The sequence below is a fragment of the Rhinolophus hipposideros genome, assembly GCF_964194185.1.
Source record: "Rhinolophus hipposideros genome assembly, chromosome: 20".
NCBI classification, from domain to species: domain Eukaryota; kingdom Metazoa; phylum Chordata; class Mammalia; order Chiroptera; family Rhinolophidae; genus Rhinolophus; species Rhinolophus hipposideros.
Window position 1 is genome coordinate 17,489,176 of NC_138066.1, and position 12,934 is coordinate 17,502,109.

The window sequence follows — 12,934 nt, forward strand, 5'->3', positions numbered from 1 at the left end:
CACTTTGTCAGGGACCTTCCACCTAAACACTCCCAGTCCCCAGGGATCTTTTGCTCTTAGGTGTCATTCATGGTCTGCCTTTTCCTCCTTCTTGCCTACTCTGGAGTCCACGCTCTGAGGCTCCATATTTTGCTCCCAGAAGCAAGGTCATCTTGCCCTCAAAGGTTAGCAGGGGAAGGGGGGGGGACAAACTCTCAATTTCAAGAACACAAAACCCTTAGATGGGCAACTTAGGAAGATGTCCCCTGCCCCTCACCTTCCACAGGGATTTTTAAAGGCATGACTGGATCTGATGGTGAGAACAGGCCTGGCAAGGGGCTTGTAGGTGACGAGGTGACTAGAACCATTGGGGCCTGGCTGGAGAACTGGGCTCCAGGACTTCTTGCTGAATCCTCCCCGAGGGCAGTGTGCCTAACGCAGTTGTCTGAGGCCTTAGACACTTCTTTCCAGAGAAGAAAATTCCTTCTAATCTACAGTCTGCCCAGCTGTGAAAGGAACCAAGGAGTGGATGGTGAGGTGGGAAGTGACTGAAGGAACAGGAGGATTTTTCAGATTATGAAATACCGCCTTCATCCTTCTTTACAACAAGCTTCCTTCAGCCATACTGGCTGACTTGGGTGAACCAACGGGCTGGGGGATGGGACGAAGCTGCTTGACTCTGAGTACCCATTAGCTCTGCTATTCCAAGGTCCGGAAGTCCTGCCCCCGTATGAAATCTCTCAGGGCGGAGCCTGGTGGTCCCACCTCCTGCCTCTCATGGGCGGCTTGGTAACTGGCTTCAGAATTGATTGACTGTGATGGTGACTGGCAGCTGAGGATTTGAGCTGTGAGACCAACAGGGATGACGAAGCTTGGTTTCACCTCATCCCCCAGCCCGGCATTTATCATCTCAGAAGTACACCTCCCCAGCTTCCTCCTGCCCTCACAGGGAGTCTTTCTGCCCAAGGACCCTAGAGACATCCTCTCCCGACTCGACTCTGCCATCAGCGTAGACCAGTCACAGGAATGAACCTCATTTCCTCCTTTATAAAATGGGATCCTCATCTTTGCCCTACATACCTCACCTGGCCATCCTGGGGACTGAATGAGAACCAGATGTCAAAATGCTCTGAGGAAGATAAAGTGACACCATCGTGTCTGGTGCTGTGGCCTCCTCCCCTGGGTTCCCAGGCCCATGGGATTTCAGGAGAGGGATGGGGGCTGAGATATCCCCCCCTTCAACCATTTGCCCTTCCCAAGGTGCTCCTCATTGGGGTGGTCCCCTCTCTGCTGGGCCCCTCTCTGCCTGCTCACCTTGTGGGGGCATGAGATGGCACAGGATCCTACCATCCCTTGGAGCCACAGGCCTCTCACACTGTGTACATATCATTATCAGAAGGACTGCTCATTATTACCAATCTATTATTAGGGATATTAATTCTTCCACCACTACTAAAATACAGATCTAGTACAAGATAAACACATACTAGTGGAGCCCCTCCCCTCATGCCATCCACAATACACGTTCGCACACACACAAGGCAGGCAGTAAATTCACTGCCTTGGCCTTGCCACACTTTGGAGTGAGAAGAGCACTGGGAGGCCCTCCCAATGAAGCCCATCTCTATTTGACAGATGGGAAAACTGAGGTCCCACCCACGAAAGGGACTGTTTCCTGCAATGCAGGTGCCTGCGCACGGGCCCTTCCTCCAGGCACCTGGGCTGGGTGAAGCTGGCTCGAGCACCTAATCATTTTCTTGCCCATCTGAGGAGAAGGATGTGGAGAAGTGGCAGGTTCTGGGGGCCTTTCCCTGGGCATTCAGCTTCTGGGCTCCAGATCCCACCTTTCTCCCTTGACTACCCCCAGATCCTCCTGGGCTTGGCATTGTCATCCCAAAGAACTTTTTCTCCAAAACCTTTCCCACCTCAGAGAGACTGGATATGCTAATGGAAAGGCCCAGAAAGACTGAGCCCCCCCACATACTCTGTAAGGCCCAAAGTGGGTTCCAGGAACACCCCCACCACAAGAGGGGGCTGGGGACACCTCTGATAGTGAACACTTCTGTGGTCACTCTGGCTCTGTTGTGGGGCAACACACCTCTAAGTGCAGAGTCTGATAATTGGGTTTTTTGGTGATGTGGGGTGTGTGTGTGTGTGTGTGTGTGTGTGTGTGTCCTTGTGTATGTCCTATGCCTTCCAAAACTGATGAGCTGATGTCGTCTGGGACATGGTTGTGGAATTTACAAGTGTAGGTGGGATCTCCAAATGTCTCCGGGTGATCCGGTTCCAGGGACACACCCCATTCTGTGTGTGTGCGCGCGCACTCAGACTGGCTGTAGTTTGTCAGAAGCAGTAGTTTCAGGCTGGGGGAGCAGGACTTGAAGCTGACTGACATGCATCCTCCCATGAGCACAGGGTTGAGGGTTAGGTCAGACGTCCCAGTGGGCTATCTGTTGCATCTTGGGGGTCTCGCGGGGTGCCCCCGACCCAGAGCTTCCAGAGTAGTCATGAGAGAATAGGTTCCCTTTTCTCTGTGACTCACAGCTGGTTCTTAAGTCAGGTTCCCTGAAAGATCACGATTCAGCTAATTCTCTCCCTGGCCCCATTAATCTGAGCTGACTAAGCAAGAGCCATAGGCGGGGTAGAGACCCGGGAATGTTCATGATGGCCATTCCTAAACAACCTGACAGGCCTCCTTGCTTCAGCTTCTGTCCATCTCCCTGCCTGGGGACTGGCCATGCCAAATTGGATCAGATACACTCCCAGCCTCCAAAGAAATGTTGCCCCTACCTCCTTTTAAGGCCCTCTGAGCATGTCTCTCCATTTCCCCCTTCTACCTGCCACCCACTCAATGTAGAGAGAACCATCTGGACGTCAGATCTCACCTGTCTTGTTGCATCTGAATTAATTTTTACTGTTTGGCCGGCATGCAGCCTGTAAGCTCCAGAGGGGATTGGGAAGTTCAGGGCTTCTCTAGGGATGATCCTATCCCATGCATTTTATCCTAGTGGCATGACTCTGGGCTTTTCCTGAACACTGGAGAAGGTGGAGGACAAATCAGGACCTGGTGGGGGCACTGATGAGGGGTGTTGGACTCCGAGGAGTATTTTCAGTGTATGGAAAGATCCATACTAGGGAGCTGGAGATTGTGTGGATGGGAATATAGAGTTAGGGATGAAGATGTAGGTGGGGCTGAGGAAGTGAAGTGGGGAGGAAGAGAGGGATGGGGCTGTGGAGATAGAGGTGAAATTGGGGATGAGAACTTGGATAGGGGTTGGAGATGGGAATGGGGAGAGGGTGGGGTTGCGAACGGAGACAGGGATGGAGGGGCAGGGTTACGAATGTGGTGGGGTTGAGGTTGGGTATGGGCAGAGAGATGGAGTTAGGGGCAAAGGCTGGGAATGGATTAATTGGAAAGACCAAAATTATTCGGGGACCTTTGATTGATGCTTCTGAGATGCACTCTCTGGGAGGTCACTTTGTCATTCCCCTGCTCCTGGGCATGTTGCCAGCCCAACCACACCCTTCTCAGATCAATGGTTGCCTCTCCACTCAGGAAACCACCTCCTGTGGTCACACACTCTAGCCAAACTCAAGTTAAAATGCTGAAACGGCTCTCTGAAGACTAATGTCCATCTCTCCTGCTACAGAAGCAAATCTTGGCCTGTTAAACTGCCCCCTGCAGGCTTCAGCAGGGATGGTGGACTGTGACTGGGAAGGAAAGAAGGGAGGGCATACCTGTGGGACCTCTCTGTCCCCTGCATCCCTCTGTTATGAGGAAACAAGGGGAGGCAGGTAGAAGTGGCTCCCAACAGCCCCCTCCTCACTAGAGTATGGAGATGGAGAGACTAATAGAGGGGCAGTGGGCATGGGGCCTTCTTTCTGTCCCTTCCTGTATACAAATGCTCAGGAAATTTCAGTGTGACTTGGTAACAGTCTCTGGCTATGTGCTTGATCCCTGTGCAGGCAGAGGGGGTTTTGTTGGTCCATGAAGACTTAAGCAGGAAGGAGGGAGGTTAGACATCAGGAAGGACTTCCTGGTTGGGAAGGATGGAGAGCTCACGGGAAGTGGTGCTGTGTTGCTTACTTAGAGGGCAGATGGTACTCTCCATGGGGGTTAAAGGAACGCTTTCCCTGAGACCAAGGAAGGGATACACGACAGCTTCCCAGAAGGTATGTATCACCAGTGGGCTTTCCCCATGTCTTCAACTGTCCCAAGACTTTTTCCTTCGCATAATGAATGATGAAAGCTGTCAGTTGGGGACCATGTGGGGTCTGCGTGTGGATGAGACAAAGATGGGGAGCATGGAGGAGTCCTAAACCCCCTAATTTTCCTCTTGCCTTCCCAGGAGCATAATCAAGAGGATTCTGGGGCTCCCTGAGCCCCTGGGAAATAAAGTCCTCTGAGAACTCCCTGGCATTCCTGGGAGAACAGGTTCCTGGCCCTGGGAGGTGAGTGAGGCGCCGGGCCTGGGGGGCAGCGTGCCTCAGCAGGCCCTGGAGCCGGGAGCTGAGCTCTGCAGAGGCAGGGCAGGCGGGGCTGGGCGGGAGCTGGGAGGACATGTGCCTCTCCCCATGGCACCTTTGCCTCTGAAGATCTCGAGTCCAACTGTGACCCGGCCTGGCCCACCAAAAGAGAGCGGCCAGGGCTGGCGGTGCTCCTCCCATCAGTTGGGGATGCCTTCTACTGCCTGTGTCCTAGGGGTCAGGGAATGACAAAGGTGGTGAAAGTGCCTAAGCCAGGCACGATGGGAACCGGAGTGGAGTGCAATACCACCTTCCCCACTCACCCTCCAATCAGCCCAGAGGAACTGGGAGCAGAGGAGGCTATGGGGGTCAGCAGAGCTGGCCCCTGTAGTACTAGAGACTTCAGACTGTAGGAAGGACTTCATGGCTGGGAGAGAACTGATCGATTTTCCTCCATCAGGATTAGGAAAGCAAGGAGGAGCCAGCCCTGTCTGGTGTGGGAAATGACCAGCCTAGAGGCCAGGGGACAGGTGAGATGACATCTCAGGAGAATGGTCCCTCTCCACTCAGGTCCTTTCCCTCTGACCAGCTGTGGGCCACAGTGCACCTACAAGCATATTCCCCCTCACCTGTAGGTGCAGAGAGAAGAGGCAAACACACCCACTTGTGTGTTTGGACATTTAATCTAACTTGCTTCTTTGGACATTTAGGGAGGGCCTGGGGGACTCCACGGGGAATGCCAGAACCTTACCTGACCAGGTAGGGGGTGGGGAGGAGCCATGGCAGCCAGAGGGGGCTTCCTGCTGATTCAGCCATTTCCCTGCAGGCTTTCACTTCCCAGATCCCAATTCTAGGCTTCAAGGGACTGAGACCTCCTTGCATGTCCCAAATCTGCTTATCAGGCCTCTTGGCTTCAGGGGTCTCGAGGAAGAGAGAGGTTCCTAGACCTCTGGGGGGTTCTGCCTTGACTCAGCATCAAGGTCCGGCCACAGCACCTGTTTGCCACCTGTCTGTCTCTCCACCAGGTGCACTGACTCCTTCCTGCAACTCAGGTCTCCCCCCAGGCTCGAGGCATCTAGACCCCAGCCCAGGCTGCCCTGAGAAGTTGGCCCACACACACCGTTGTCACCACCCAGCCCCCAGAGCTGAGCTCTCCCCTCTCCATCTGGAAAAACCACTGATATGGGAATCTGCCTCCCCGTCTTTCAGCTCAAGTTTTCCAGTTCTAGCACTTCCGAGTTCTCATTTTCTCCCAGCACAGGATGGCTAAGCACACCCTCTCCAACACACAGAGGCACACTCAAAATCCAACAAACACCGGACTGAAAAGCCACACTACAGCAAGAAGGATTGAAGTTAGACAATCTGGAACAGGAACAAGAGGGAGGAGCGCAGAGGAGGGGGTCCTCTTTGGCCTTCAGGCACTCACCAGACTTCCTGAGTCTCCCTTGAGGTGTAGTGAGAAGATGGAGAGGACCCCAGTGCTCTTAGTTACTCCCCAGGGCCCGTTAAAAAAGTAACCCCCCACCCCATGCCCTAGCCCAGCCCTGCTGGCCTCCACGGCTGACTGAGGCCGGGTCTCCTCTTACCTGCTCAATGAAGCAGGTCGGCGTGGGGGCCCAAGGCTGGGGGGCCAAGAGCTCAGTCCGTCTGTCAGTCCGTCAGCTTGGCCGTCCCGGGTCTGTGCTGACATCAGGTGAGGGGAGGCAGCTGCTGGGTGAGCCAATAATTATGATATCAGCTTCCCCTTGCCCCGAGGGGCTGCTGCCAAAACGGGGAGAAGAACAAGGTGACTAAGAAGCTAGTTTGCTCCTTGGCTCTTGTTTGACAGGTACAGGCTCCTGTGCCCGCCCCAGCCGCGCCCCGGCCCCCCCAACCCCTCCCTCCTTCTGGGCCAGCCCAGGCCCCCTGTCTCTGCCAGCGGGCACAGCCTGTGGCCTGTGGAGGAGGGGGTGTCCCGTGGCCCCCACCTGCACCCGAGAATGTAGATGTCAGCCCCCATGGGTGGGGCACAGGCCTGTCAAGACACGTACACATGTGTCAGGAGAGCCGGGCCACCACATGTATGTTCATGGAGCCAGTGAGATGGTTCTGGGGAACAGCTCTGGGTGGTGGCCCAGGGTTCTCTGAGGCCTGGTGGTAGTTGTGACCCCTCAAAAGCAGGCATAAGCACAGATTTGCTGAGAATGCTCTGCCCATGCAGTCTGGCTTTCTCTCTGTCTCTCCATCATTCCTCTGACACCTTCAGGGCGATTCCTTGTGTGTGTGTGGGGGTGTGTACCCATGTGTACATGTGTCGGTGACTCCCTGTGCGCATCTGTGGACATAGGAATCTCTCCAAGTGTCTGTCTGTTCTTCTCCTGGGTTGGTGTGCACCTGCATCAGGGCTTCCCCATGTCTGCGTGTGGGTCTGTGTCCCTATGTCCATGCCCTCTTGTGTGTCACCTGTGTGTTTATACCCTCTTTCCTGGGCACACATCTCTGCTCTGGGCCAGCAAGCCTGTCCTGGGTGTATATCTGACTCTGAGTGGGTAGAAATGGGGGCCCATGGGTTCTGGGTCGTGACCCCAAGGCCGCTCTTTATGGTCTAGAGAATAGAAACAGAAACCCATGTGGTTGTGGGTTCTGGTCCTGGCCCCCCAGAGTCCACCTTGAGAGTAGAGTGCCTGGTGAACCCTGGGAGTTGGTCCCACTGCTCCTAGCTGGACTCAGGCCTCAGGCTTGTCTCTGGCTCCGTGACAGCCCTCTCTGTTTTGCCCATTCCCTGTCCCCACCACTTTCTCACTGCTTCCTTTTTCATCTTCCTTGACCCACCCCTGTCTCTATCCCTGGCCATTCTTTCCCTCCTCCCCTCACGCTCTTATCCTGGCCACTAAGCCTTCTACTCTGTCTTCCTGGAGCTCAAGGCTCCAGGGACCTAGTGGTAGATCTGCTGCCCAGCAGGACCGGGGATTTGGCTTCTGACCTGAGGGTGTGGGCAGGTCAGCTCTTCCCCACTTACTCTATCTCATTTCAAGGAGGAAGGTCATGTCAGCCGTGGCTAGGGGGATGGTGGTGGTCATCTGGCACCAGGGTGGGGTAGACTAAAACATTTGGAGACTTCTTGGTCCAGGCAGGAATATCCATTTCAGACAAGAGGGCACTGACGCAGATAATAATGAACGCATCTGTGAATGATGGTTAGCTAGGTCATCTTCCATACTTACCACTCTGAGCCTCAGTTTCCTTGTCTATTAATAAAGGAATAATATTATTCACCCATAGAGTTGTTGTGAGGATTAAATGAGATTGTGTTCAAAGTTCCTAGCACAATCCCTGCTGTGTGTGTGTGTGTATGTATGTATGTATGTATGAATATTAAATGCTCAATAAATGCATGCCTCCTTTCTCTTCACCAAGCCCGGTGGAGCTGGGTAGGAAATGAGGATGTGCTGCCTTGCCCACTCGGGAACAGAAACTGTGTTCTGGGGATAGAACAGAGGCCCTGACTCAATCCACCTTTCTCTGGGACTCACATTAGCAATCAAAGCCCTGCTCCCATAATTTCATAATGGATGGAATTTCACAGTGAAAGAGCAGCTGCCAGAACCTACTAGCGTGTTTGCTATTTGCTTCTATCTGATGTATACAGGGCTAATTGTCACTTGTAGACTCACAGGTAATTTCATATGGACACTCTGGGCACAGAGAACTATAAACGTTTGTAGATTGGAGGCTGCTATCATTGCTATCAATCAACATTATTCTGAAGGCCCTGACTAGTGCAATAAGATAAGAAAAAGAAATGAGGGATATAAATATGAGAAAGAAAAGAGGCAAAATCTTTAAGAAGTACCAATGATGTGATTGTTTACTTAGGAAATCTAAGAGAATCAACTGAAAAACTATTAGAACTAAGGAGACAAATTAGTTCTAATAGTGTTTCAGTTCAGTTGAACTAAGGAGAGAAATTAGTAGGTAGCAGAATATGTGTTAAGTATAGAAAAATCAAAACCATTTCTATAAGACTAAAACAACAATTGGATAATATAAGGAGACGAAAGATCCAATTCACAGTAGCAACATTACGAAATATCCAGAAATAAACTTAATAAGAAATACATAAATTATACATGAGGAAAACAGTAGAGCTTTACTGACAGACATAAAATAATACCTATCATGTTCCTGAACTGGAAAGCTCAATATAATATTGTAAAGATGTCAAGTCTGCCCAAAATAATCTATAAATTAAATGTAACTAAAATTAAAAGTCTAATTCCCCCACCCCTCCCCGAACTTAACAAGTTGATTGATTCTGAAGTTTGGGAAGCGTAAATACCAAAGAATAGCTTAGATCTTTTTGGAAAAGAAGACTAATGGGAGAACTTACCTTGCCTGATTTCAAAATATTCAAGAAGACTTCTTCAATTAAAACTGTGATTTGGTGCAAATTAACAAATAAATTAATGGAATAATAGAGTCCAGAATAAAACTGAGTATTTGTGAGAACTGGGTATATGATAATAAGGTGTTTTAAAGTAGCAAGAAAGTAAAAAATTGAATAAATGGACTTGGGATAATGGGCTTTCCATTTGAAAGGAAAAGTTAAGTCCTATTTCACACTATACATTTTTTTAAAAATCTAGATTAAAAATCTAATATAAAATGAAAATCATATAAATCAATAGAAAAAATATAGGAAACATTTTTACAATGATGGAGTGGAAAATGCATTTTTAAAGCGTAACATCAAATCCAGAAGCCACAAAGGAATATGTAGCTTGACTAAGTGAAAATTAAATATTTCATTAGAGCAAAATATACCATAATAAAGTGAAAAGGCAAAAAAGCAGCCTGGAAGAAAGTGTTGCAACATATATAACAAAGGGCTGCTATCTATAATATATAAAGAGCTCCTCTAAATAAGTAAGAAGAAAGACAATCTCAGAATAATGGCAAAGGACATGAATAAGTAATTCACAGTTGAAATGCAAATGGCCAATAAATAAATGAAACGATTTTCAATTTCATTCAAAATCAAGGAATTGTGAATTAATTCAGCAGCCAAAGGTCCCAGGAAGGCTGTGATGGGATGCCAGAAGAGATTGTGATTTTTCACCGTGTCCTAGTGAGACTTTGCTTCTGATGGCTGAGATGAACATGTTTCTCTTCCGAGACCGGATCCACCTCTGCCCCAGGAATGGGTGTGGGCTCTGGCTCCATCTTTCCTTTGGGAAGCACTATTTCCTCATTGCATGCAGTCTGGGCGTTGAAGCAGGAGCCTCAGGAATTCCAGAGAACCGTGGACTGAAAGGAGGTTTGTGAGGTCCTTCTCCTCATTCTCTGCCCCCAGACAGAACCATCGTCTCCTTCGCGCATCACACCAGCCCTTCAGAATTCTCTCCTAGGCCCAGGAAGTCTGTCTGGTGTCTAACTTCAACTCTGGCAGCCGTAGTGTTTGTTGGCGCTGCTCTACTGCAAAGGACTTTCATCTGGAGGTTTGGTCTCACATTCTCCAGCGCCCTCATTTTAGGGTCTGCAGCTGTAGCTGAGCTGGTCCATGGCCTGGATGGGCTGTAGCTGGGGCTAGTTAAACAGACTGGGGCCAGGGGAATCTCTTTGTCTTCCTGGAGACTGGAGGTCAGAACTGGTTCATTGTCTGCTGTAGAGCTCTGCCCAGGGCTGGGCTGCTTTGAGCCAGTAGCAGCCCTGACTGGGCATGGAAATCCCTGGGGCCAATGTCTGCTATGCTCCAATCTGAGGCAAGACTCTGGTGACTCCAGAGAGAAGGAAGAGCCTGTTCCCACCCTTGGGAGCCCCAGTGTGCTGGTGGAGGGCTCCCCTCCCTGTACCCCACATTAGGACTGGCCATGTTCTGTCCACTTCTGCTCAATATGAGCAGACTTCTCTTCCCAAAGTGGGTTTCCAAGACAGGGCCTGCCACTTCCCAGGCCTTCCGAGTCTTACTCCATTGGCATGGAAGACACTTTAGAACATCTGCAGAGGAACTGGGCCCAACCAAGCATAGCTGCCACGAGTCCCTGAGGCCTGAGAACCTCATGTTTAAAAAGGGTTGGAGAGGTGTAGGATTCATCAGGATGGGTTTCTTGGGGGAAAACAGGCAGCTCCTTGGCTGTGGATGATGGACTGGCTAGAGCTGTGGAGGGTGTGTGTCCAGGGTGCTGGGTTGGGAGGTCTGAGCCTGTTCTGGTTGGCTGGCCCTCTGGGAAATCCAGGGAGTTTCCAAGCCGAGAGCTTGGGGTGGGGGCGGTCCAGTGGGGAGGGACACAGCTAGTGTCCTGCTAGGGAGGAGGGCAGGCTTCTCCTGTCTTGTCTTAATCCCTCCTGCTTCTGGGAGGCGAAGTGGTGGAGGTGGGAAGACACAATGCTGATTTGTATGTGTGTTCAGTGTGTGTGAGTGTGTGTGTGTGCGTTCACTGTGCATGAGTGTGTCTGTGTAGTTACATTTCTGTTCTCATGTTCACACGGGCCACCATGGAGGTACATTTAAGTCTGTAGAGCTATAATGTGATACTGGGCATGTCCATGTGAGCGTCTGTGTACTTGTGAGAACACTCATGTCTGACACCGTGTACATGGGCATGCTCACGTGGGTGTCTGAGCAACTGTGTGCATACAAATCTGTGACTGTGTGTGTGCGCATGTGTGTGTGAATGACTCTGGGTGTCTGAAGGGCTGCGGGTACCTGTGAGTAATTTTGCACATACGAGTGTCTGTGTGTGTGTAACTGTGTGTATCTATGTCTGGGCTTATGTCTGTGAGTTACTCTCTGTGTACCCAAGAATCTGTACCTCTGTATGTGTCTGTGGGCCTCCCACTCTTAAGAGGATCCCTTCTGAATCCCTGTCACAATCTTCCAATCAGGCCGTTCTATCCCCTTTCCCCCTCCCCTCCCTGAAGTGGAGGGCTTACCCTTTCGAAGGCCCTCAGACTGCCTGCCTCTAGTAAAACCTCAGGGCTCTGCCTATCATGACGAATGGGGCTCAGACTGGGGCCACCCTCTTCAGGCTGGTCCCCACTAGAATCTCACCCATCCCAGTCCTGCCCGACCCCTCATCCTGCATCCCATGGCTGCACTGCTCTTTCCTGCACAGCTTACCCGTCCCTCTTCAAGAAGCAGCCTCTCCTCTGAGACTTTGGGGAGACAGGGAAGTCATGTCCTGAGGTTCCAAGGAGCCTACTTACTCTGGGGTTGAGGACCCTAACCTTAGAGCTGCTTCTGATTTAAAGCCCAAGTCAAGGTGAACCCAGGGAATGGGATCAATAGCCCTGCTCCTATCTCCTCCATCTCCCTAACGAATGCTCCTTTTCCACCCTGCAAGATTTCTCCTTGAAAATTTTGGCCTGAGAGCTCATCCCTGGGCCCTCTGGCTGCCACAGTTGTCTCTGGGTCTGGTGCTGGCAAGCAGGAGGAGGGTGAGGTAAACAGCGACGCTCCTAGGGCCCTGGGTAAGGGCAGGGGAAATCAATAGGATTTGGCTCCAAAATCTGGGCCCATGCTGAGCCAGAGGTGACACTGGCCCAGAAGGGCCAAGACGTTTTCTCAAGGTCACACAGCAGCCTAGAAAGGGGCTTTGAGGGCATATCCAACTTTTCTCCAGGATCAAGAAGCCCCCTATGCGTCTGATACATTAATTCATTCATATAATAGTTACTGTGCTAGGCCCTATGCTAGGAACTGAGGACACAGCTGTACCAGGCAGACTGTCCTCAAATTGCTTCCGGCCTCATTGCTCTCCTCCAGCAATGGCGAGCTCACTACCATAGCCATTCTTGAGTCCCAGCACTGCACAAATTCACCTGGTAGGAGACACCCAAAGCCCCTTGCTAGCTTCCTGGGAGCCATGGTGAATAGGTGCGGAGCCCAGGAAGGGAGGGCACAGGCCCTAGTCTCAGCAGTGCTCTAACCACCTGCCATAGCCCAGAGTGTGTATGCAGGAGGAGCTGAGCTGCTAGGCTGCCTGCACAAACCTGACCTGGGCTGGCAGGCCCTTCCTTCAAAGGCTGCCCTGGTCCGTGCTGCTTTATTGCCCAGCTAATGATGGTGATTAGGCCGACAGGTGCTGCCTGCCTCCTGTCCACCCCCCGCCTGCTGAGGAAGATGGTTTCCGAGCACCCAAGGGAAGCCTGCCCCCCAAGCTCTGCCAGAGCACCCACCATGGGCGACCCTTCAACCCTCAGCCTGCTTTCATCTACCCCCTCCCCCAAGAAGGTAGAGTCAGCCCAGTCTTCGTCCCCTGGGACTGCTGTGTAACCTTAGGCCACATCTGGCTCTCTGAGCAGGGCTGAGGGGAAAGTGGGGGGGAGTATGAAGGGGAGCTGAGAGCAGTGGACAGGGCATGTGCCTCCTGAGAAGCACACCCACATCTCTCCGGCCATGGCTGGACTGTGGGTCCCCAACCAGGGTCCAGAATAAAGTGGTAGCAGAGGGTCCTCCCTACAGATATGGCTGGGGCTGCTCCTTAGAAACCCATTGCAATGTGGG